The sequence below is a fragment of the Haliotis rubra genome, unplaced genomic scaffold, assembly GCF_003918875.1.
Source record: "Haliotis rubra isolate DU_JTF1 unplaced genomic scaffold, ASM391887v1 Scf59, whole genome shotgun sequence".
Classification (NCBI taxonomy): domain Eukaryota; kingdom Metazoa; phylum Mollusca; class Gastropoda; order Lepetellida; family Haliotidae; genus Haliotis; species Haliotis rubra.
In genome coordinates this window covers 2,735,772-2,760,725 of record NW_025767290.1, presented here as the reverse complement: position 1 = coordinate 2,760,725, position 24,954 = coordinate 2,735,772, and the positions used below count along the sequence as shown (strand labels likewise).

General features: G+C 42.1%; 1 pseudogene; it reads left to right on the top strand.

The window, feature by feature from the left end:
* LOC124254982 overlaps positions 1-22,108 on the top strand; it is an 88,100-nt pseudogene extending 65,992 nt beyond the window's left edge.
* The last annotated feature ends 2,846 nt before the right edge of the window (positions 22,109-24,954 follow it).

Here is a 24,954-nt window from a genome sequence, read left to right as displayed (position 1 = left end):
AGTTACCTATTTTGTGTTATTAACAGTTAGAAAAATCCAAATGTTTGTGCTCCTAACGATACAGCAGTCCAGTTGTGTGTTGAAGTGTGCTATGCTTTTTGTAATGCAGGTACATTGATACTAACTAAATACAGATGGAATACAATATACAATGTGGCATCTCTATATACTTTCGTATAACCGTAAACTTCACAACATACCCCATGTGTATCTGAAACCAGTTGTTGCTAGGTAATACAAACATATCAACAAAGCATTTTCGTTGACTCCAAGTTAAGTGGAATACTTAAGCTGTCGAAGTCGAAACTGTGTCTTAAATACAAATACAAATTAAATACAGTTTTATTCCGAATAACAAATCTTTACATACAATTCTTGGTGTCTTGTAAGAACTATTTTTATAATTGTTGTCCGAGATAAAGGCGTATCTTTAGGAACATGGTTTCAGTAATACATGGGGTATGGCCTACGTGCAACTATCTCTACTATATGTAACCATGCCAATCGCTGAATATATAACCGTTTCCTAATTCTGTATATATAGCCATGATTTCCGCTCATCAGTATATAACCATCTATCGTATATATAGCACTAACACCACTAACACCAGCATGTTGTTGTGCCTCAATCTATATATGCCTTTCACTGTACGTGCCAATCCCACAGGATGAAGTGAGTATATACTTATATATGATGCTGCGTTGTGCATAGCTGACCGTGAACGGTAGTACCGAGTGCTTATTTTAATGTTTTAATCTTGTGCGCATGTATTAGATGGTAGGTGTTACCAGTGAGTGTTAGAATTGTATTTATGTGTATTAAATGTGGTATTTAAACATGTACGAGGTCGGTATACCACCAGATATTGTGTAGAATGAAAGCTCCTTTGAACATTTTCTCGGGTACTAAATTTGGGGTATGTTGTTCTGAAAACTCGTAATAAAGGGGGATGTTTATTATGTTTCATAACAACTATTGATTCTTCCTGCAGAAAGCTGTTTGACATAATAAACACGACGAGCGTATAGCCGCGCGTGCTTTAATTGATTTCTTCATCATCGACCTACGAATCCAACTGTTTATACGTTTTATGAAGTTTGCAGTGGCCTTTCATCTACCTATCTATCTGTCTATCTATCTAGACATCTATCTATCTATCTATCTGTCTATGTATCTAGACATCTATCTAGACATCTATCTATCTGGACATCTAGACATCTATCTATCTAGACATCTATCTAGACATCGATCCACCAATCAATATGTCTCTCCATGCATCATTTCTTTTAAAATATGTACCACACATGCCTGCCAAGTCACGCTACATCTAAATATTTACCAACATACATGCCTGTTTAAACGTCAGCAATATCCATGCCTAGATATGTTACACCAAAATATTTACATACATGCCTATTCATGCTACATATAAATATTTACGTAATTGCCTAATTATGCTACATCAAATCATTTACCGATGTACATGCCTATTCATGCCACATCAAATAATTTACTGACGTACATGCATATTCATACTACATGAAATCATTTACCGATGTACATGTCTATTCATGCTACATCAAGTAATTTACCGACGTTCACGCCTATTCATACTACATCAAATAATTTACCGACGTACATGCCTATTCATGACACACCAAATAAGTTACCGATGTACATGCCTATTCATGACACATCAAATTATTTACCGACGTTCACGCCTATTCATGCTACATCCAATAATTTACCGACGTACATGCATATTCATGCTACATCAAATAAGTTACCGACGTACATGCATATTCATGCTACATCAAATAAGTTACCGACGTACAAGCCTATTCATGACACACCAAATAAGTTACCGACGTACATGCATATTCATGCTACATCAAATAATTTACCGACGTACATGCCTATTCATGCTATATCAAATACTTTACCGACGTACATGCCTATTCATGCTACATCAAATTATTTACTGACGTACATGCCTCTTCATACTACATCAAATTATTCACCGACGAACATGCCTATTCATGCCACACCAAATTATTTACCGACGTACATGCCTGTTCATGCTACATCAAATAATTTTCCAACGTAAATGCCTATTTATGATGCAATCAAATATTTACCTGTATACACGCCAGTTTATGATATGTACATATTAATCTACCCACATGCAGAGTTATGCTACCTCAAAATATTAAACGACATACATGCCAATGTATGCTACATGTAAATAAAATCTACACACATGCCTAGTTATGCTCTCTCAAATCATTTTCCTACATACATGGATTTTTATGCTACATTAAAATTTACCCTCAAAGTATTAACTTCCCTCCATCTATACATTTCTTATTTCACTCTGTCTTGCTCTGCATCTCTCCGATGCAGTTTCAACAGGACTGGGCTTCGGTTCTATGAAGACTTTCACCTTCAAACAATTGATCTTAGGGTGTATCTTACAAATATTTGTTATGACTTTTTTCTCATGAGATGAATCGGAAACTAAACGTCGTTTTATCTTTTCATCTAAGTATCAAACACTTACCGTTTAACTGTACTTCAATCTGTATGTAGACAGATGTGGGTAAATATGAATGTGAATTGGTTAGCTGGTATCTGTAGAAACCTCTATCAGTATCACTAGAGTAGCTGGTCGTCAACCACATTCATTTATACAGGACGTTGCTATAGCAACACCACGGAACTGGTTGAAGAGAGATAAGCAGCCGGAAGGCACAGCATGGAAGAGTCAAAACAACTCTTGTGCATGCAAATGTTAGCATTTCGTCAAGGGGATTCGAGTTGTTTTTCATCGTTATGCTGTTGTGATTAGATCCATTGTGATTTTGTAGCTGTAATAAATATATCCCTGACTGGCGAGGATGAAGTAGACAGCCGTAGATAGATTGCTGCTGCTTGAGGGGTAGATCGTAGTGGCATCTGTGTGTAGAAATGTGTTTATTTATGTCGTGTTTTATAATAACATGCTCACTATATATTTATTTCAGAATTAATTCCAATGAAATAATTTGAAGGCATAACATATTTCAAGTGTCGTTACAATGTTTTCATCGAGTATGTAACTCTTTACTGTTCCTTATTGAACTGTCGCTTTTTCTTACCTTCTTAAAAATGTCTCGTCTCAAACGTAATAGGATGTACAGGTATTGCAAGACTGAACCATGCATGTAACCGCACAACGAAAATTTATGAAGCATGCCCATCCTTTTACGAAGAGACGAGTCCCTCTTTACTTCTCAAGTGTCTTTACTATGAGCCTCTTGGTTTGAAATACATTTCTGATCTACCTTCAACCGATCGATATGATGGATATTCATATCTTGTGTGGGTCAAGTTTGTTTTTCAGTCCTGGAACTGAACACTGTATAGTAACAACGACTTAAGTGATAGCATTGTGTCCCCATATGTGAACAGTTTATAATATCTTAACGAAGGAATCAAATGAGACTGTACATGGTTTTACTCTATATGTTTATTGTGGGTTTGGGGTTTCATATTGTCATAGTGGTTAAACATAGTGCATTTTTTTTCCTGCACGCCATAGCTGAATATCAGTGACAAATATTTCAATATTAGTGAAACATTTTAATTCTTTATCTCAGCCTCAACAATATATTCCAATGCCAAAGTTGATACCCGATAAATAGTGACAAAGTTGGATTCTTCCGAAGCATCAAAATTTTTTAATTTCGAGAAGAAAATGATATAGAATTATTCCCGTATTATCTGTGCTGGCTGACGCAGGGGCCGTGCAGCTTGCTCTCTGATTGGGTATTGTTCTGACCACGTGACCTCTGCTTCCAGAACGGCATGACGTGTGCTCACATCGCGGCAGCCAAGGGCAGTGTCGCCGTCGTGAAGGAGCTGATGCGCTTCAACAAACACATCGTCACCACGGCCAGGAACAGGGTAGGTAGCGGAGAGCTGGGAGTACTTTTATCAGTGTATGAAATAAGCCTAAAACCCAGCCAGAAATAAGGGCTGGTAACTTCAAAATGTTACCAGCCCAAAATGGATTTAACCAGACCAACTATAGTGAATTTACTCAGATATATGGAACATCTACAATTTTTACCAGACCATCGGGCTGGCTAGCTGTAAATGTAGACCGTCCGTCAGAAATCTAGACCGTCTCGGGTTGTCGGACGGGCCTTATTTCATACACAGCTTTTATCAAATATATTATAAAGATTTCCAATGTGGAACGTAATGCCACATTCACTTTCAAGAAAAACTTCTGAATCCATCATTAAGAGACATGTTGGGCGAAGTCATGTAACACTCATTATGAAGATATATGTTCATGGCCATCATGTTAAATCCAGTGTTAAGCCGTATGTTGAGTGAAGTCACGTAGCATCAATTATTTAGGCCTTTGTCTGCGTGCAGTTTTGTCACATCCCATTATCAACACATCTTTCCTAAAGTCGTCTAAACTCCATTATCAAAACATATCTCGGATGAGATCATGTAATATCCTTTTATCAAAACATACCTCGAATGAAGTCATGTAATATCCATTATCAAAACATACCTCGAATGAGGTCATGTAATATCCATTATCAAAACATACCTCGAATGAGGTCATGTAATATCCATTATCAAATCATATCTGAAATGAGGTCATGTAATAGCCATTATTAGATCATATCTCGAGTGAGTCATGTACCATCCACCAGTAAGACTTATGTTGTGTGAAGTCACGTCACCTCCATTTTTAAGACGTATGTTAAGTAAAGCCATTCGTATCTCATGACCAGTGTTGATAGTGGTGAGACACGTGTCCACCCACCCAGACAGCACATTATATGTATAGTGTTACTATAGCCATGTCTCTCCCTGACAGACCAACGACTCCCAGGCGCTCCATCTGGCTGCTGCAGGGGGTCACAAGGCGGTGGTGCAGGCCCTGCTGGAGGCGGGTGCATCCCCCACAGATGAGAACGGGGTAAGGATGAGAAGAGTATCTCTTTAATCTAAACAAGATACACACATTGTCCCTTTTACGTGATGGTGTAATACATACACTCATCAAAGCAAGGAAATAATATTATTTTGGTGATTCTGAAGTCGAAAGATGTTAGAATGGAATCAGTGTTGTAGAGGACACAGGGCCCGGGATCGTCAGGGTTAGTCAGGACCATTGAAAGTTTAAATCATCGTGTGATTAGCACTTTGGAATAGTGAGGGCGTTGATATGACATGGCTGTTCCTGTAACCTTCTGTAAGCTGACTCTGTTCTGCAGGACGGGATGACGGCTATTCACCTCGCCGCCAAACACGGCCACGTTCCGGTGCTGGACGTCCTCAAAGGCAGAGTGTCCTTCAAGACAACAAGCAAGAAGGTGAGCTACCAACAACATGAAGCCCACTGTTGGGATACGAGCCCACAGTGAGTGAGTGAGTGAGTTATTATTTAACGTCACATCGGCAAGATTTCAGCCATATCGTGACGAGAACATATGTGACATTGAAATGGAATAGATGTATATTATAAAAACCTGTCGACAAAGGACAGTAAAACAACTAGAATATCACAATTACAACTAAAACTAGTGACGAGCCCACAGACAATGCTTGTCGTGATAGGCGATTTAGTGTATTGGATGGTCTGGCTTGGGGACGTGTTCATGGTATCAATCACTGAATTGTCTGGTACAGACTTAATTACTTACAAGCCTCCTTCATATAGGAATATTGATGCGAGGTTAAAGAAACACGTTTAAATGAAAATGTTTGTATTTCCGATGAAAATTTGGTATAGTTCAGTATCTTTTACAGTTCATGGCTATGGTATGGCAAAGTAGAACAATTGTTCGTACTGATAATTTAGGTATTTAACTTTCACGCGTAATGCATGATGTACTGTGGCATTCAAGTGCAATCTCTGCCATGAGCACGTACAGGTAACTGGTAAGGATCAAGAGGTTGCTCTGCGTGCTATTTTATGCCAGCCATAAACCGCTAGTTTGTCCTGACAAGACTTGTTATTCCACAGATCCTCAATATAGCTGGAATAATGCTGACTTGGTTTTTGACTCTCTTAAAACGTGTGACAGTTCCACTTGCAAATAAGTCAGTTTGATGAGATATAAGCGTATATCCACCATTGTAGCCTGGTACTACTAATGGTTACATTTTGACATCCTCCTCCGCAAAAGCATGATCTTCATCGTCGTAAATATGGCATGCAGTTCTCACCTACTCTCGTATATTCACGTCTAATCTCGTCTACTCACGTCTACTCTACAGACCGGCCTGATGGCGCTCCACGTCGCTGCCCACTTCGGCCAGATCGACTTTGTCCGCGAGATGCTGACCAAGGTGCCAGCAACAGTCAAGAGTGAACCTCCGAACGGCGAAGGCGGAATTAAAGACACAGAGGTAACAAGAACACATAACTAGTCTGATACATGCACTGATGATCGCAGCTAGTTACTCAGGGTCGCGCATCATTACCATCCTCGATAATCTCCAGGGTACATGTTCCGATAAATCTCCACTAGTACCCTGGATGCATCTACGGCTCGGCCCGATGATTATATTACCTCCCTTTGCTAGCTTTTTATCCAATCAGCTGCAGGTGTCTACGCTTGGAAGTTGAGCGTACTAATCACAAGGCTTCTATCATAACTCACTTCCTCTTCTTTTATCTAATTTAAACTTGGCAACACAATTGTTGTAGAGGTACCCTGAAAGAGGCAGAAGGAGTTCTTGCATATATCTTTATATGACAGTTTCCCTAAATCTGAGTCGCACAGCGAGCAAACCTTCGCGGCTACGGCTTCAATCTTTGTTGACACTAGCAAGCTCGGTTGTAACGGCTTATCTGATTGGCTACTGTGAGAAGGCGGAGCCAGCAAAGGGAGGTAATATAATTATCGTGCCGAGCCGCAGATGCATCCAGGGTACTAGTGGAGACTTATTGGAACGTATACCCTGGAGATTATCGAGGATGCATTATCAAAGGCACAGAGCGACCGTCACGGGTTGTGCGTTAGTCAATGCTGTTGATATGTCTGCATGCATCCCTCAGCTTGGATAGAAATGGTAGCCATGCTTAGTTTAGACATCTGGAACCTGAGCATAGTTTCCTGTGTAGATACTCCTGTAGTGCATAATTTGGGGTTAAATGCAGGTCGAGTACTGGCTGAGAGCTGTGAACTTCACATGTTAATATGCATTACTCGTATATTCTATGTATTTGTAAGTATTGTGGGCCGCGGTATTGTGGGCCGCAAGATAAACATTGAAGCTGTTAATATCACACTGAGTCTTGTGATTTCCTAATAAAACGTTTACTGCATAATAATCTGCGCAAGCACGTGCACCTTTATTGATCAGATCTGTCAATCATTATGCCAACTGTTAGATTTATTCAAATCGTAGTGGCAGGCCTTGATTTTTACAACTTCCAATAGCATGAAGCATGTAACTTTATAGCTTTATACTATTATTTTCATAACGACTTTCAAGAAGAGCTGAATACTTTAGTTCCAATTGGACATAGACATGGGGCTTGTAGACAATAGACATAGATCTATAACCTTCCTGTATTCAATACCCTTGTCATTGCCTCCTTAGCCCTGTAGATAGAGTATTACCTGTATGTGAAGTAGACTGTTCCGTGTATGCTGACCTCTCCTCCCTGCATGCTTGTAGATTGACTCTCCCGTTTTCCAGCTCGCCATGAAATGGTTGAATTTCTTGTCAACCAGTCGTGAGGTGAGAAATGTGTCGACAAGTAGCATGTGTAAATGTTTGTCAATCCTGTCCAATGCTCATGCCAATATACCATATGCATATAACCAATTTATTGTTCTCTGTTACACATGCCACTGCAAATTAATTGTTTGTTCTTGAATATTTTCTATTTGAATTGTTCGCAAAATAGATTAAAAAAAGGGAACATTTCATTGTGAAAGTACTTTTCTAAATAACAACCTGGGTTTTGATGACCAGTTGGAATGTCTATGTTGAACATTCCACCGAAGACTGGAACAATATAAAAAACACTCGTTTTTTATTAAAGCAGCGTTTAGTGCGAGCGTTCGATGGCTACCTCAAATGATGGGATATCAGACAATAGTTTTAGCCTTAACAGGGGTTCAAATTTTTTTTTAAAAGCCACTTGCCACAGGGCAACTGACTTTAAGAAAGTAACTTGTCCTGACTAATTTTCCACTTGCCCTGATTTTATGACATAATCATGATGATGTAATTATGAAAGAAAATATCAACATAGTATTTGATGTTAATGTTTACTGGACTATTTATTGAAAAGTGATAAATAGGAAAGAAAGATAACTCTGCTTTATTATCATTGCGAAATTTAATAGCTACATTTTGAGCAGATATGAAATTAAATCCAAGTTTATTTGCAGTTTGAAACCATAAGTGGAAATTATCTAGTAGCCCACGGACAAGATACCATTATTTGATTGCCCGAAATGAAAACTGACTTGTCCCGGGCGTCGGGCAATGGGATTTTTTAACCCCTGCTTAAGCGGATATATTTCGTACCCAAAAAACCGACAAGCCATTTCATAGACATCATGTGAAAAATGTGAAGCTGAACATGATAGTTCATTCCTATTTGCAATGGCATGAAGATATCGTGGCCTTAAGATCGGGGGGTGTCACGCGGGTGAGGCATCATCACGTCTCTCTTTCATAGATTTCATATGTTGCATGTTTTTCGAACGCAGCAATGTTTAACGATAAGATATCTTATCAGGAGATAGCAAAACCCGCTGAAAGGTTTCATGGCTATTCAATGAACAAAAATTAATTTGGTGTGGCCTAATGACAATGTTTTTTCTGTCCTGTTTCAGCATATATATACAACGTGGCGTCCACGTGCAATTATATATCCGTCATGTGTTTGACACCTTGTTGCTCATCACTGCGCGCTTGTATCCATGTGTATCTCTCTATTCACCGACGTATGTCACCGTAACAATGTCTATTTCAGGGTTGTAGTCTTGTGTGTGTGTGTGTGTGTGTGTGTGTGTGTGTGTGTGTGTGTGTGTGTGTTAGCCTAATGGTTAAAGCGTTGGCTCGTCAAGCCGAAGACCCGGGTTCGAATCCCCACATGGTCACAATGTGTGAAGCCCATTTCTGGTGTCCCCCGCCGTGATGTTGCTGGAATATTGCTCAAAGCGGCGTAAAACCAAACTCAGTCAGTCAGTGTAGTCTCGGGGAAAGTAGTTTGAACCGTTTTGTTCTACGAATTCTGGGAAAGAATATATACTGACGAGCAAAAGAAACTTTCTCTTGCAAAAAATTTCATAATATTAACATAAGAATAAATAATCAAATGCAAATTGCCCCATAGTTATTGCCAACAACAAGGGTTCGATTCTGACCAACATCAGCGCTCAAACGCACCTCTTGACAACTTTGCATCGAAAACAGCAAAATGCACGTGCTTTACAAGTAAGGGTAAAATGCACGTGCATGCATGGTATAAAACCACCTCACAGCACAGAGCAGATCGTACTTCAGCAGAAAACCACTTTACAATTACGAGGTTAACTTCAGCAGAGCGAGATTGGGCCATCGGAATGCTGCAAATGGGCGCTACAACGGGTCACGTTGCACGAACCTTCAATTGCTTCGTCGTGACCGTCGGGAACCTTCGTCGGCGTTGTGCCCCTATTCCATAGACCGCGAATCCCACGAATAGCCACGAATTAACAAATTAGAGTATTCGTAGTTGAATCGTAATCAATTCGTGAAGTTCTTAACTAATTCGTAATATAGTCGTAGTCAGTTCTTGCATTTCTTGAGTAATCGTGAATTCGTGGCAAAAGTTTTGAACTGTTCAAAATTTTAGCCACGAACTCCCGATTAAAAATAATCGTAGTTAATTCGTAACAAATTCGTAGTGCATTCTTAGGCACCGTAACCAAATCGTACTCAATTCGTAGGCATTCTTAACTCATTCGTGTATTCGTCAGCTCGTGGATGGACCACGAATCGGCTACGAATCTGTCAGAAATCCGACAAATACACGCCGAAGCAGGTACGAAGCAAGTAAGAACTACCTACGAATCAGCTACGACAGCAAATTGGGTATATAAGGAGTTTAACATTCACTTCCGGTCATTAGCTGCTGACGATTGTGCCTCGTATCCACGTATCAGCAAGATGCCAAGAAAAGCTGCAAGTAAGGGAAAATAGGAGAGGGAAAAGAAGCAAGAGAACCAGGGAAGAGGGAGAAGAAGGCAGCACCTCAGCCCTAACCCCCAAAGAGTAGCTACCCCTCCACTGGAAGATGAACCCGGGTCCAGAAGTGGAAAACAATGTGGCAGATTCAGCAGCTCAATCAGTGGGTGCTGAGTCAGTGGCTGGTGATGTTGGTGATGTTGGTGATGATGAACTAGCAGCTTCTTCCCAGTATAAGAGTAAGAAAGCCAGGTTCTTGTCTAACCTCACAGAGGACAAACAAGAGGATGTGGCCCTCTTCCTTGAGAGGAATGGCTTCATCTACAACAAGAGGCGGTTGGACCACCTCTGTGCCTCTAAAAACAATAAGGGGAAGGAGATGAAGGCACTGACTACATTTTTGAGAGCATCCGTGCCCAGATAGGGAAATTCAGGAGGAAGAAGAATGGTCAGGCATCTGTTGAGATGGCAGACCGCCAACAGTGGATATGCACCAGATTCCAGTTCCTGATGCCCCACATCGGACATGTCACCCAACGCACAGTCCAGAGCTTCCGGAGCGGCGCCACCACCAGCCAGTGTGATGAGTTCCAGGAAGAGGAGCCACAATATCCAGTGACCACCACTCCCGGGAGCACGAGTGTGACCGTGTCCAGCACCAGGGGATCCAGAGGCAAAATAATGGGGTCCAAAACCCTAGACCAGGAGCTGCACACCTGAAAGGACCGCCAGGAGAAGCTGTTACAGATCCTGCAAGCGCCTGCTGTGCCTGAGGTCCCCCATCCAGAGAGGTTAAAGTTCGCGGAGTACCTTGGGCGTGCTTTCCAGAACCTGCCCAAGTCAATCTACCGTGACGTACAGAAGGCCATGTTTGACCTTCTGTTCAACGCTGAGAAGCAGGCAGATCTGGAAGCAGGAAGATCAGCACCAGCACCTCCTCAACTGTACCAGCAGTGGCAGCCAGACCCCTCACAGTGGTAGTCCAGACCGGTGGCTCCAGCTCGGTCGGTGTGGCACTCACAGGAGCCAACCTGGGTCGACAGGCAGTTCCCAGGATACAGCCAGCCTCCAAGCCAACAGGAACTGCCCCGTCAAAGGTCATCACAGACAGCTACTTACACCAACCCGGTGCATCCTGCCCAGAGCCAACAGCCCCGGTCGTCCTCCAGTGCCTCGGAGCATCAGCAGGAAGCATCATTCAACCTGTCTGAGATACTGATGGACATCAGCCAAACAGCAGTTGCCACTCGGGTCACACAGACCTCGACGGCAACCACTCAGCTTGGCAGGTCCATCCTCTCCACTCCTTAGACTGTGTGTTTAGCTGTGTGCAACTTAGACTGTGTGCTTTTAGCTGGGTGCTCTTAGTGATATGTTTATGTCTAAAAATGCCTCTCAAAGAGTTTATGTTTTTATTTGATATGATATGATTATGATATGAATGTACTTAGATAAACATTTCTATCATTCAGTTTTATATAATACCAATAAAACTTGATAAAAGATATAAAAAAGAACAATGTTTGCTTTTGTTTGCGTGGTCCGAGCAAAAATTTTGACAGATGGATTGGGGCAATGTGAAGATTGCAAAAACAAAAAAAAATTCATCACATAAAGCAGAAATTCTAACATAGTGAAGGAGGGAGCTGTTATGCCAGTAGTCAGTAGAGCAATACAAGCCCTCTTGGGTCTCTTGTTTTCATAAACATTTTATTAGCGCCAATGAGCATTAATAAACACTATTAACATAATTTTAACATGAAATATCAACATTTATCATTCAGTTAACATTCACTCCTGCCTATCTTTCTTGCCACGAAACTGAACCTGCTTCACTGTTAAAGTAGGCCTTAAGATAGTCTCTCATCACTTTGCCCTCATGATTGTCTCTGTTGGGTGCCTGGAACCACCTGTTGGTCTGCCCTGCAGGCACCAGGGGTATTGTTGTGGTCCTCATCCTCCCGGTCCACATCTGCATTGCCAATGGCAGGGAATCTGATCCTCTGTAAGTTGTGGAGGATGACTCCTGTCTCCTCCAGTAGCCGCACCACATCCGGTCCTTGTTCCAGGGTGCCCAGGAAGCATCTCCATCTGTTGGCCAGTATTCCGAAACTATTCTCCACCACACGTCATCCCCTGGATAATCTGTAGTTGGCCACCAGCATGTCATTGTCCAGACCCCTCCTGCCATAGGGTTTCATAAGAAAAGTCCTCAGAGGAAAAGCATCATCCCCCAGGATGTAGTAGGGTGTGTCTCTGTCATCATTCGGCAGGGGATCGCTGTCAGGGAGTGTATGGTGTTGTCATCAATGCACTCTTTCAGTTCTGAAGCACCAAACAGCTGTGCGACGGATTGATGACCTTCTCCACCAGTGTCTATCCAGATGAATTTACAGTCCACATCCACCAGGGCCAACAACACCACGGAGAAAAAGCCTTTGTAGTTGAAGAACACACTGCCTGAGTTGTGTGGTTTCCTGATGGCTATGTGCTTGCCATCCAAGGCCCCCAGGGCATGAGGAACATTCCAGGGGTCTTGGAACTGCTGTGCAATGGCCTTCCGGTCCTCCTGAGTCCTTGGCAGTGGCATGACTTCATCCTTCAACTCCTGTATGATGGCCTGACGGACTTCCTGCACAATCCATACCACTGTGCTGTAGCCACACCGGAAGTCATACCGGATGGTGTGATGCCGGTCTCCTGTAGCCTGGTGTCTGAGAGTCATGGCTAGCTTCATTCCGGCATCTAGGCATCTAGGGCTGGTGTCCCTCCTCTGGATGACTGGGCTAATCCTGCTGAGGAGCTCATCAAACGTGTAGGTTGGCATTCTCACATAGTTGGCAAATGTATTCTCATCTTCCATCCTCAGCTCTTGCATCAGTCTGTAGTAGTGACCATATTCTAGTCTTCTAACCCACCACCTGGAACTGATACCCAAACAAGGGTGACGACCCTTTTATACCTATCTCCCACGAATTGTCAAGAGCAGTCATGAATTCATTGATTCGTACCTGATTCGTACGTGCATTCGGCCTATTCTTAACTGATTCGTAACTGATTCCTAATATTCGGGCAGTATTCGTAATAGATTCTTGTAAATCGTAGTGAATTCTTGACAAAATCTTGGCGATTCCAGCCGAATCCCACGAATATTCTTACCTGTATCGTAAATGAATCGTAGAGCATCACGAATGGAAGCAGAAAAGTTGTACAATTCCACGAATCAGCACGAATTCTCACGAATCCTCAAATTCGTGGCGATTCGTGGGATTCGTGGTCGGTGTGGAATAGGGGCATTACCAACAGACTTATCAGACCTCTGACAGGCCCCAGACAGGCAAACCCCGGGTGACAACTGCGCAGGAAGACCGCCAAGTGAGGACGTTACACCTTAGAAACCGCTTTCTGGCGGTAACGTCATCAGCGTCAACAGCGTCAACAGCACTCCGTCACCAAGTGAGTCGAAGGATAGTGTCAAGGAGACTACGGGCCTATGGTATCAGGGCCTACCGACCGTACCGAGGGACGCTGCTGACAGACAGACATGGTCGCTCGAGTTGTCCAGAACTTCTTTCACGCCAACAACGTCAACGTCCAGCCATGGCCTGCACGCTCTCCTGACATGTCGCCAATCGAGCACGTATGGGACCACCTTGATAGAGTTATTCAACGGAGACAGAATCCACCAGTTACAGTACAGCAAATGACTCAAGCCCTTGTCGAAGAATGGAGGCGAATCCCAGCTGACGTCATCAGACACCTCACAACTTCAGTCAGAAGACGTGTGTTTGCATGTATTCTATCCAGAGGTGGACAAACTCGCTATTAGAGACTTCTGTTCACGTTTTGCTGTGTTTCCCGAATGGACCCAGTGATCGTGAATTCTCTAGTTTGACCCCATGTCGACCATAACCTGTTCAATAAGTCACTAGCCTTGTTAAAAATCGAACGTTTGTACTTAGCACGTGCCCATGTCATTGTTCACAAATTATCAATTGCAAACTTCGATTTCTTGTTGTTTTTAAGTGAGATCAAATTGAACGAGGAGAAAGTTTCTTTTGCCCATCAGTAGTTTTACTTTGGTTAGTTAAGTGTCAACTGTATCACTGAGGGTACACGTGAAGCAAATGTCGGAATCGAACTCGATTGACCGCCAAACACCCTAACCATTTGGCTACCCTACCTAAGCTATTTTGGAAAGCGTTGGGGAGTGAATTTAGTTTACGCCGCTTTTAACAGTATTTAGTAATATCACGGCACGGTGTGGGTGGAATGCCAGAAATGTACAAAATGTTTATTATAAGCATTGTACGGAAGTGAATGCGTTTATTGGTGAAGTGTAAGAGTATTGCACTGGCTTACCAAACATTATTGAAATGGCATCGCCATCTTTCATTTGTATGGTGTATACAAATGAACCATTAACATTTGACATCCACGCTAGCTTAATTTGCACAGAAACATGCTTGATGTTAGTGAATGTGCTCTTTAATTCCGGTTCCGGTTTCGGTTCCGAAGTCAACATACACATCTGAAACCCCAGGGTCCTCTTTCACAAAGCTACCAACGCTTATCTGGTGAACGTTGACTTGCACTTGCCATTGTGCTACAATCGCTTTGTGCTAACGGGTCCACAAAGCGATCGTAGGGTTATGAATGTCGGTGTTACAGAAGGTAATCTTTGCGCTAAAACGAATTTGTGGGTTAACACCAGGGTAATTAAGCTTTATTCCAGGCTTAAAGTACTCACATTGTTGAGGACCACACGATTCTGAAATAAACGGATTCACACCCCACAGCAAGTCGTGTTTTCTCGGCGGCGTCAGCTGTTACACCTTCATGCCAACGTTGTCAACTACGTCATTGCGTAACTGAATAACTATAGTAATATGTTCAGCTGTATATTTAAGAGAGGATGTTTGTTTTTATGTATATCACAAATGAATATTCAGTGTTTGTTCAGCACACACACATATATAATCCCACATGTATTCATACGTCTTGCATAACACTCTCAGATATAATCAATATATCCATCACTTGTGCTTAGCATTCTACACGTATTATATATTCGAATCGTTAAATATGACATTGGGCTTTTCAGCTGTTTATCTAGTCATATATATCACAATAAACACCAGTCTATATTGCGTTGTATATGTTGTATACGGCATGACGTCACTGCAGTCTTATGGAAGTGTAATCATCGAAACCTTCCCATTTATATCGATCTTAATTGAATTAATTTCAATTAATTAATTTTGACTTTGGTAACTATTAACACATTGATCGGTTTTATTAAAGTTTCAAATCGTATCAATTGCAGAAGCCACTATGATTACCAAAATATGTTTTTCGATTATCATGACGTTTTCAGAGCTATTTGTTGCCTCCTTTAGTTAATGACTGTAGTAATACAATCAATAATTACCGGGCTCAAAAGAAATTATATACTTGACAATTGGACCAAAATATTAAAACGTTGTGAAAACGTTACCATACTGCAGAGTGGCCGTATCACTGCAAACTTAAGGTCCAAAACACAAGTTTGAGAGCCGTTCCATGTATATAGCCCCTTATCTATGCCACCTTTAACATCAACCAAACAGGGATGTATATTTATATTTGCCAGGCAGATTATATACAAACTATTTTACAAAAAAATAGAAGTTGATATATAGAACAATGTATTTATGCAATGATGTTTTTCACATTTCCAAATGCCTGTCGGAAACTACGTGTTTCGTGTGTGGACATTATCTATAACATGAAGCTCTTTTTCGGAATATGTTTAATGACAAATCTTGATGTATGTAGATTTGTTTCGATAAGCATGAGGGCTGCTAAGGTAACTCTAGGTAGTATGGGAGTGTAGCAAAGGAGAAACAGGTATTTATCTTGCATGCTGCATGTGAACGTCCGGAGATTTGAGTCTGGTAGTGTTCAGAGTTTACTGTGGAGCTCAGCAGGTCATCCAGCTTGGGACGTAATATACAATACGTATTATGATATTTTTAGTACGGCTTGACGCCTCTCCATCTGGCGTCCCAGTCCGGCCATGAGGGGGGTCGTGCGACTGCTCCTCAATTGCCCAGGGGTACAGGTGGACACGCCCACGAACATACAGGTAAGAGACAAACTCAGATGAAGAGAACAAGGACATGACAATAACACGTCACAATGTAATTCTGGAAACCCCAAAGTCCAGACACTCTCCGCTCTGTGGCCAGTTTCTGACAAAGGATTTGACAAAATTCAACATGCAGTTATCATGAATATATGCTAAGGATGAACAATATTTTTTTTCGAAAACTCAAAACTTAAACTATTTACTGATCACAAAATTTAACTCATTTTGACTTAATTAGGCTAAGTTAGAGCGTTATTAACATATTTAGCTCATGGGCGAAACAGGTTACCCCATGGGCGAGAATATCTTCATTTGCTCAAAATGAATGACTGAATGCTGTTTTTCAGGCCATGTATATACAATATATTACGGAACGACTCATATTTGTTAATTTTACAACTTTACAATTATCTTTTAAACATGTGTTTATAACTACTTGTGATTGAGCTGAGATAGATGGATCTTGTTGGCAACCTCACACACTCAAACCAATACCAATACGACAGTGTTATCCGTTCTCAAGTAACCTTCCTTTTCTGTGTTGTGCAGGGCTCCATCCCTCTGCACATGGCGGCCCAGAGTGGCCACTCCTCCGTGGTAAGCCTGCTGCTCAGCAAGTCCACCTCCCAACTCCACATCAAGGACAAGAGAGGCCGTACCGCGCTCCACCTGGCGGCGGCAAACGGACACTATGAGATGGTCGCCCTGCTCTTGGGACAGGGGGCAGACATTAATGCCTGTGATAAGGTAAGGCGTCTGTCTGTGATAGGTTACAGGCTGCACATTCGTTTGTATGATAGGGTCAGGGCCAAACATTAGGGACCGTTCATAATTTATGGCTTTTTTTTGTTGCTTTTTTTGTTTTGTTGGTTGGTTTTTTTGGGGGGGGATGATGATTTTTATGGAGAAGCATGTACAATGTGGATGACCCCCCCCTAAAATTTAAGTACAAAATAAGTGACCACCCTGCAAGTCATGTACAAAATCAATGACCCCCCTCCCCTTCCCAAAAATTTCTAAGCATAATTTTAAACATATTTTGATGCAAAATTGCTGAACACCCCCCACCCCTAAGTATGTGTGTACAAAATTGCTGACCCCTAGCTCCCCAGAACAAAATGGATGCCCCCTTTTAAAATCATATCATCACACACACACACACACATAAATTTTGAACGGTCCCTTAATGTCTTTGTTAGGGCAATGGGCAGACACTGAGGTGTACATAAATGTATGAAACTGGATAGAACATTTGTGTCTGTAGCTGGATATGAGGCGGACATTGATGTCTGATAGTGTAAGCGGTAGACATCAATATGTCAATGCTTCTGTCAGGCTAAGGAACAGGGATCAATGTCTGTGATCGGGTATGAAAGGAGAAAGAGCGTGGTCCTGGGTGGCGCCGGATAGAAAATATCGGACACCATTTTCTGTTTGATCCCATTTCATAGTTTCGCGACATAAATGTTGAACGCCCATTATATACCATTATGGAGGGGATTTGTATCTCGCATTGACCGGAAGTCACAGTTGAGTTGAAGGGAGTAACCACCTGCACAGTCAGTCACTCGCTCACTCACTAACTCACTCACGTGTCCGCAGAACGCCTGGACAGCGTTGCACTTCTCAGCCAAGTCCGGCTACAAAAACGTCGTCACGCTGCTCATGGAGTCGGGGGCGACCCCGATGAACGAGACGAAGGATGGGAAGGTTCCTGTCTGCTACGCTGCTGCAGCCAACCACAGCGACGTCCTCAGCTACTTGATGAAACAGGACCACAATACAAGGGCTCTCATGGACGACAAGAAGGTAAGCCACACTTCACCTCAGATCATCTTGTGAGGAATATCCAGGTTCTCTAGCACCTTCTAAATGGAGGGTTATTTTGTCATGTCTGATGATCAAGACTTTTAACCAAACTGTTGCATTGAAGTTCAAGGAAATTAATCTTAGTATGAAGATACACCAAATAACCAAAGATGTATGCCCATCTGTGATTAAAGCCAGATGGTCATGCATCTACACTGAAACAAATGTGGAACTAACGCAAATTCTGTCGCTTTTCGTATGGACCAACGATAAAGGGGAGATCATTTGCGTGGAGGTAACTCTCATAAGAAAACAGCGTTATATGCATTGAAATATCAAAACTATGTTCACTGCAATGAAAGCGTCACATTTCTCAACTTTAGAGAATTCAGTCTTTCACACAGGCACTTTTATGAGAGTGAGTGAATATTATTCTACGCCACTTTCATGTATATTCAAGCAAATAGGCGGATTCAGAGGGGGGGGGGGGGGAGGGATAGGGTCCTGAAATTGTATTAAATGACCATTGAAATTCTCGTGAAAATGAAGTGTCTTCTTTTCCCCCCCCCTCTCTTTCTTTCTCAAAAAACTGTATCCGCCCCTGCAGCAATATCACGGCGGGGGGACACCAGAAATGGGCTTCACACATTGTACCTATGTGGGGAATCAAACGTGTCTTCGGCGTGACGAGCGAACGCTTTAATCACTAGGCTACCCCACCGCCTGATGTATTTCTAAATATATATAATATATACATACTCACAATGTCTCTTCTTTCATCATTCCAGTTTGTGTTCGACCTGATGGTGTGCGGCAAGCTGATTGACAACGTGTGTATACAAGAGTTTATACTGCTGTCGCCTGCGCCGGTTGACACTGCTGCAAAAATGTCCAAAAACTTCCGTCTTCTGGCAATCAAGGAAAAAGAGAGATCCCGTGATTTGTTAGCAGCGGGAAGTTATTGTGAAACCATGGCAACAGACCTTCTGGCTGTTGCAGCCAGTTCCAACAGCGCCGAGCACCTGCTGAAGTCAGTTGACTCTCATGGAGTCCCCTTCCTTGATGTGCTGATCGAAAACGAACAGAAGGAGGTGGTGTCCCATCCATCCGTCCAGAAATATCTCTCAGACGTGTGGATGGGGAACCTCCAATGGGCGACATGGAAAATCATCATGTTGTTCTTCACGTTCCTCTTCATCCCTATAATCTGGTTTATCTTCTGCATGCCACTGAGGCATCGCTTTAACAAGGTCCCGATCATTAAATTCATGGCGTACCTCGTGTCTCACTTCTACCTGATGATTCTGTTCTGCATGACAACAGTTGCCCCCCTTGTTCCCATCTACCAGTCAGGCTCTCTGATTCCGCACTGGTACGAGTGGCTGCTGCTGGCGTGGCTGAGCGGGCTCCTGGTGTCAGAGCTGACCAACCCAGGAGATCGTGCAGGGCTCGGTTGGATCCGGGTCGTAGTCATAGGAATATGTGCAATAGGAATTTTCTGTCATCTCATCGCGATTGCCTTTGGAACCAATGACCGGTTCGTTTGTATATATCTGCGGAACCACTTCTTCGCATGGGCATTGTTATTGTGTTTTGTGCAGCTGTTAGACTTTTTATCTTTTCACCACCTGTTTGGGCCTTGGGCAATCATCATCCGAGATTTGATGAAGGATCTGACTCGTTTCCTCGTCATTCTCCTCATATTTATGATTGGCTTTACGCTCCACCTTGCAGCCTTGTATCAACCAGTGTACGCTCCACGGGAACTCGACTCGTCTTTGGGCGACGGAGATGGAAGCGCCGGGGCTGTCATACAGACTCCTCTAGACACCTTCGAGTATCTGTTCTTTGCTCTGTTCGGGCTGGTGGAGCCCGACAGTTTGCCTCCTATTCATCGAAGTCCGTTTTGGGTGACGACGTTGGTAAAGATTGTGTTCGGGACGTACATGATGGTGACGTTGATCGTGCTCATCAATCTCCTCATTGCTATGATGTCAGATACCTACCAGCGGATTCAGCAGCAGTCGGATACGGAGTGGAAGTTCGGGAGGGCCAAGCTGATCAGGAACATGAACAAGACGTCGGCCACACCATCGCCCTGGAATCTACTGACGAAAATGGTCACGTACATCAAGGTGGCTGTGAAGCATGGAAGTAAGCCCACTTTCCTTCTTCTTCACGCGGGTCTATCACATTTCCATTGATGTGAAGATTGTAAAACAAACTTATTTCATCACGTAGTACAGGCTTGGGTCGAAGTTGACTTAACCACCGCTATTCGTTGTACAGTAACAACAGATATATCTCTGCTCCCTTTAGACGTGCCAGAGACCTATGATCTGGTTCGAATCCCAGATTTACCCTGTTAAATTTTAGGCCCGAATATGTTTCTATGTTAGCCATAAAATATTATCACTATCAATCATGGGCCTGGAAACTGCAATATTGAGTGTAGGTTGTGACACCTCCCCTTTCTGTGCTACAGGCAAGATGTGTACCTCACAAGCGTCCGACTTCATCGACGAAGAAGAAGATATGGACGCCAACGCCGACGCCCGCTCCGTTGACCTCATGGCCCAATCCTCTGCCAACTGGCTCCGCAACATCGCCCGCCGTAACACCCAAGTCGCCCCTGAAGGTCAGAAACCCTGTGGTCTACCTACATATACTCATGGAAATAAGTTAGGGAAATGCAGGGCAAAGATGTGTCTGTTTCTTTGTTGTTTAACGCCTCACTATAACGCAGCAATATTCTAGCTATATGGCGGCGGTAGCGAAATATCAGGACCAAAGGAAAGTACACACTGCTGTTTGATGGTGCTAAAACTGAAACAAATACAAAATGGTAATTTGATGGTGGTGTATGTGATACAGGTAGTGCAGTTGTGTTTGGGGGACTGTTTTCAGCCAAGTAACATGTGTCTATGTTGGTCGACAGTTTAAAACAAATCACACTCATCACACTAAATACTGTACAGGTCGGCGTAGTGGTACATGGGTCCGTTCAACAAAGTGATCTTAGCGCTACAACTGTCATAAATCAGTGTTTAAGTATGTGACTCAATATGGTCTTACTATGTGAGTTGCGCTACTCCTTTGAAACGGGCGTCTAGTGTCATTGGACTGCCAACCAATCTCTTATTGGTTTCGGGTTGTACAGTATGACCAGTCACAGATATTGATTGTCATTTTGGTCTGCTCACTTATCGTTTCCATGATGTTATATATGTTTTGTATTGTATTAAACTCGTAGTTAAGTCAAAATGATCGTATGAAACTTTTGGACAAATTCATTCATTTTCCGCCCATGCTCCTGAAATAGAGTCAAGAATTCTGATACTAGTTTCGTTAACTAAGAATGGCACCTATGCTTGTACAATAATCCCCATTAACTTTAACCATCATAAGATGGTACTGATTTTTTTTATCGTACCCTGTTTCATCATCAGGTGGGTTTCTTCGTGCTGGCGGTGGCGGTACCCACGGCCCGCAGGGGATCGAAGACGTCGTCAACTGGGAGATGGTTGTTCAGAAGTATCTCTCTATGCAGGGCCTCGTTAACAACCTCGAGATGTCCAAGAGCGATGACAAGGGAGACGACTACAGCACTGGGCAGAACAAGCCACCCGCTAACAATGAGAAGAAGGAAAAGAACGGCATATCAAAATAGTTACCGGGCATGGCGGGTGTTTTTCAACATTATTTTTATGGCGAAAAAACATATTTTGTCGCAGTTGTGAGTGAATTATACATATCTATACTTAATATGCAACAAGAAAAACTACACATAGTTAAGATATATTTGTATATATGCAATTGTTTTCCATTTATTTTTTTCTCGATGACCTTGTTCAAGTTTGCAATAGTATTGCGTTTTGAGAACTGTATGCAACCCCATTCGTGACAACTCGTGTTATTCCGGGACAAGCCGAATGAAGGTTACGGAAAGGGGCGAGTGGTGAGGAATGTATGCAACCCTTCAGTCTGACAATGGTACGTGGTCTTTTATATTTTTGGCCTGAATAGACTGGTTCTGTTCAACATGGACATATATTATCAAGTGTATAGAAAAGTTCAAGCCTAACACATCCTCGTTTTTCCGAACTGGTATCTATATGCATCGTCTGGATAAACAGGCCCTGGGTACTATATATAATGGCAAATATACATTTTGTTCACGTCTGAGAAAGTCATGAGGTTTTCACGGTCAGTTCTGCCGAAAAAGACTTTGGGGTGAACCGTAGCCCCAGTAAGCAGGGACAACCACGTGACCGCCATGTAATGTAAACATCCACGTTTGCAGCAACACACCCTCCACATATAGGCAGTATCTTAAGTACACCTGCACTAACCGACAGTGGAAGCTGCGATGGCTGAGTGGGTTGAATGGTTGACATTCTGTGCTTACGATTAGGTGCCTGACACTGAGAGTGTTGGTTCGAATCCCGGATGGGTCTGAACCAAAACGGACTAGAATCTGTACTTTACTGAGAAAGTGTGATCCCAAATGTAACAAATATTACATTTGACACTTTCAAAGTGGCATTGTTATTCCCAGCATGGCGTTGTTGAGATCAAAGGTAAAAATCATGGCAATAAATATTCCCTGGACCCACGAAGATGTCAACACTGATGTACATCTACCCATACTCTGTAATTAGGTTCGCTGACCATTTTGTATATATGTAGAATAATGTGTACTATATAATTTACTACATTCACTTATATTGAAATACTTTGTCATTGCTAACGAAGATGCCTAATACTACGAATCTAGAATCAATACATATATGCATTTATTGATACGTGATTGATTGATTTTATGTATATAATGTATTGTTTGTAAATAATCAGTAACTGTGATATTATTGTGTATATATAGAAGATCGATACATTTTCATGAGATAATGATATAATATGTCTATTTAGATCTAACATGTGGAGTTCGGGAATATTGACACTGGTCAATTCGGAGCGTGAATCTAGTTAGTCAGTCTACGAAAGCTAATGCTTACAGAACAGAAGCATTCCTGAGAAAACCCTTATGACTGACTAATGGAATATTTGGATGGTGAAGACCCTAAATATCACTTGTCCATATTTCCTTCCGTACTGAAAACGATTCTGAAAACACCACCGGTACTTTTTAGCAGAGATTTTTGACATTTTGACAGAGTCCGGACTAAGGCCATCAAAACAGTCTTTATGCATTTATCTTCTCTACAGTGTTGATGTGATACATGAAACGTAAGACTGACAATCCTTCATAATACTCTTGTAGAAATACTGAACTTGCAGAGATCACCAGAGATCTACGTCCTGTTTTATTGAAGAGAGTTATCTCCCGTGTTCATGTGTCCTTGACCTTCGTTTCACAAGTAGTTACTTGAACGCAATTAATTTATTTCAAAATAATAAAGTCGACTTAACTCTCTTGTCCAAGCTGATTTTGGACTGATATCCGCCCTTCTGTTCTTAGTTAACAGGCCTGTTTGTTTATCGCAATGCTATCGTTGTGTTTCGAATTAAGCATAAAATAATACAGGCATTACATTAATCCTAATTATTAGTGCATCATTGTTTTACTTTCAAGCAACAATTACCACAATTTAGTGACGCACAAGTGGAAGTAATTGAATGTAAGTTTACCTCAAGTTTTAGCCAGTCCTTTCTCTTACGGGATGTAGCTTCTCTCACATCATTGTAGTATGTCGCTTGTACATATTTATCAGCATTATTATTAGACAAAACTAATCTGAAACATTGGCTTGAGTTGGGATCAGAATATATCACACGATGTCGATTAAATTCAATAGCCATGGAGCATACAGGCACGACTTCTTCTATACTAATTGTCACTTTCACATAATAGGAATGAAATCAGATCTCAACCCTGCAACCAAATTGCACCATTTCTCCTATACTGAACAGCGAAAGAAACGCAAGTTTCGAAAAAATGAAATCTCATAATAGTAAGCGTTCATGTTTATGTCTTCTGTTTAAAAACTTGACAAAAAGCCAGAGTTGCGTTTCTTTTGGTGTTCAGTATGTTTGTTCCAGTGTCATTGCCTAAGGTTCACCTCTGTATGTAGGGTGTCAAACATGGACAGATGTCCACAATGGGAAATAGGTCCGAGTATGTTGACAGTTGAAGGAAATCTTGTTTATGTCTGTGTCACACTGACTGGTTGCTTTAATAAATCTCGTCTTAGCGCTAATATCGCCCACTGAATCCAGACTCCAGTTACATATCTGGGCGAAGATATCTTTTGAATAACCTGCCGTAATATGTCTGCACTACAAAAATCTGCAAGCACCCGGAATACCAGTTAATTTGTATTCAGTCTAAGATCTCTTTGTATCAGTGTACACAGCATCATGAGCATGTAAATCAGACTGGGATTTTCGCTTGGAGTGCATGGCGTTCCTTTATCTTAAGCTCAGGGCAGAGCTAGTAATTCATTTATCGCTTAGCAAGGACAGCAACACTGAATGTTGGCAACTGGGTAAGAGATAAACATTTCATGACATCCAAAGTAGTCTAGTGTGGCGACAGAAAAGTGTTTGGCAGTCGAAGTGCATACCCCAAAACTCAATTCTGAACTCCGATAGGTGTCACTGCAAGAAGACCCTGGGATACCTGCCACGAGGTTGTGTTTGGAGAGTTTTCTGATTGGTCGTTTTCAGGCTTCTAAATGGTCCTTACGAGTGGGCGAAATATTCAGACCATCGTATCTGATTTCTGTATCGCGAAAACAGCGATTCCCAAATGGGCATTATAAAGACCTTACAATTGTGTTATGGATAC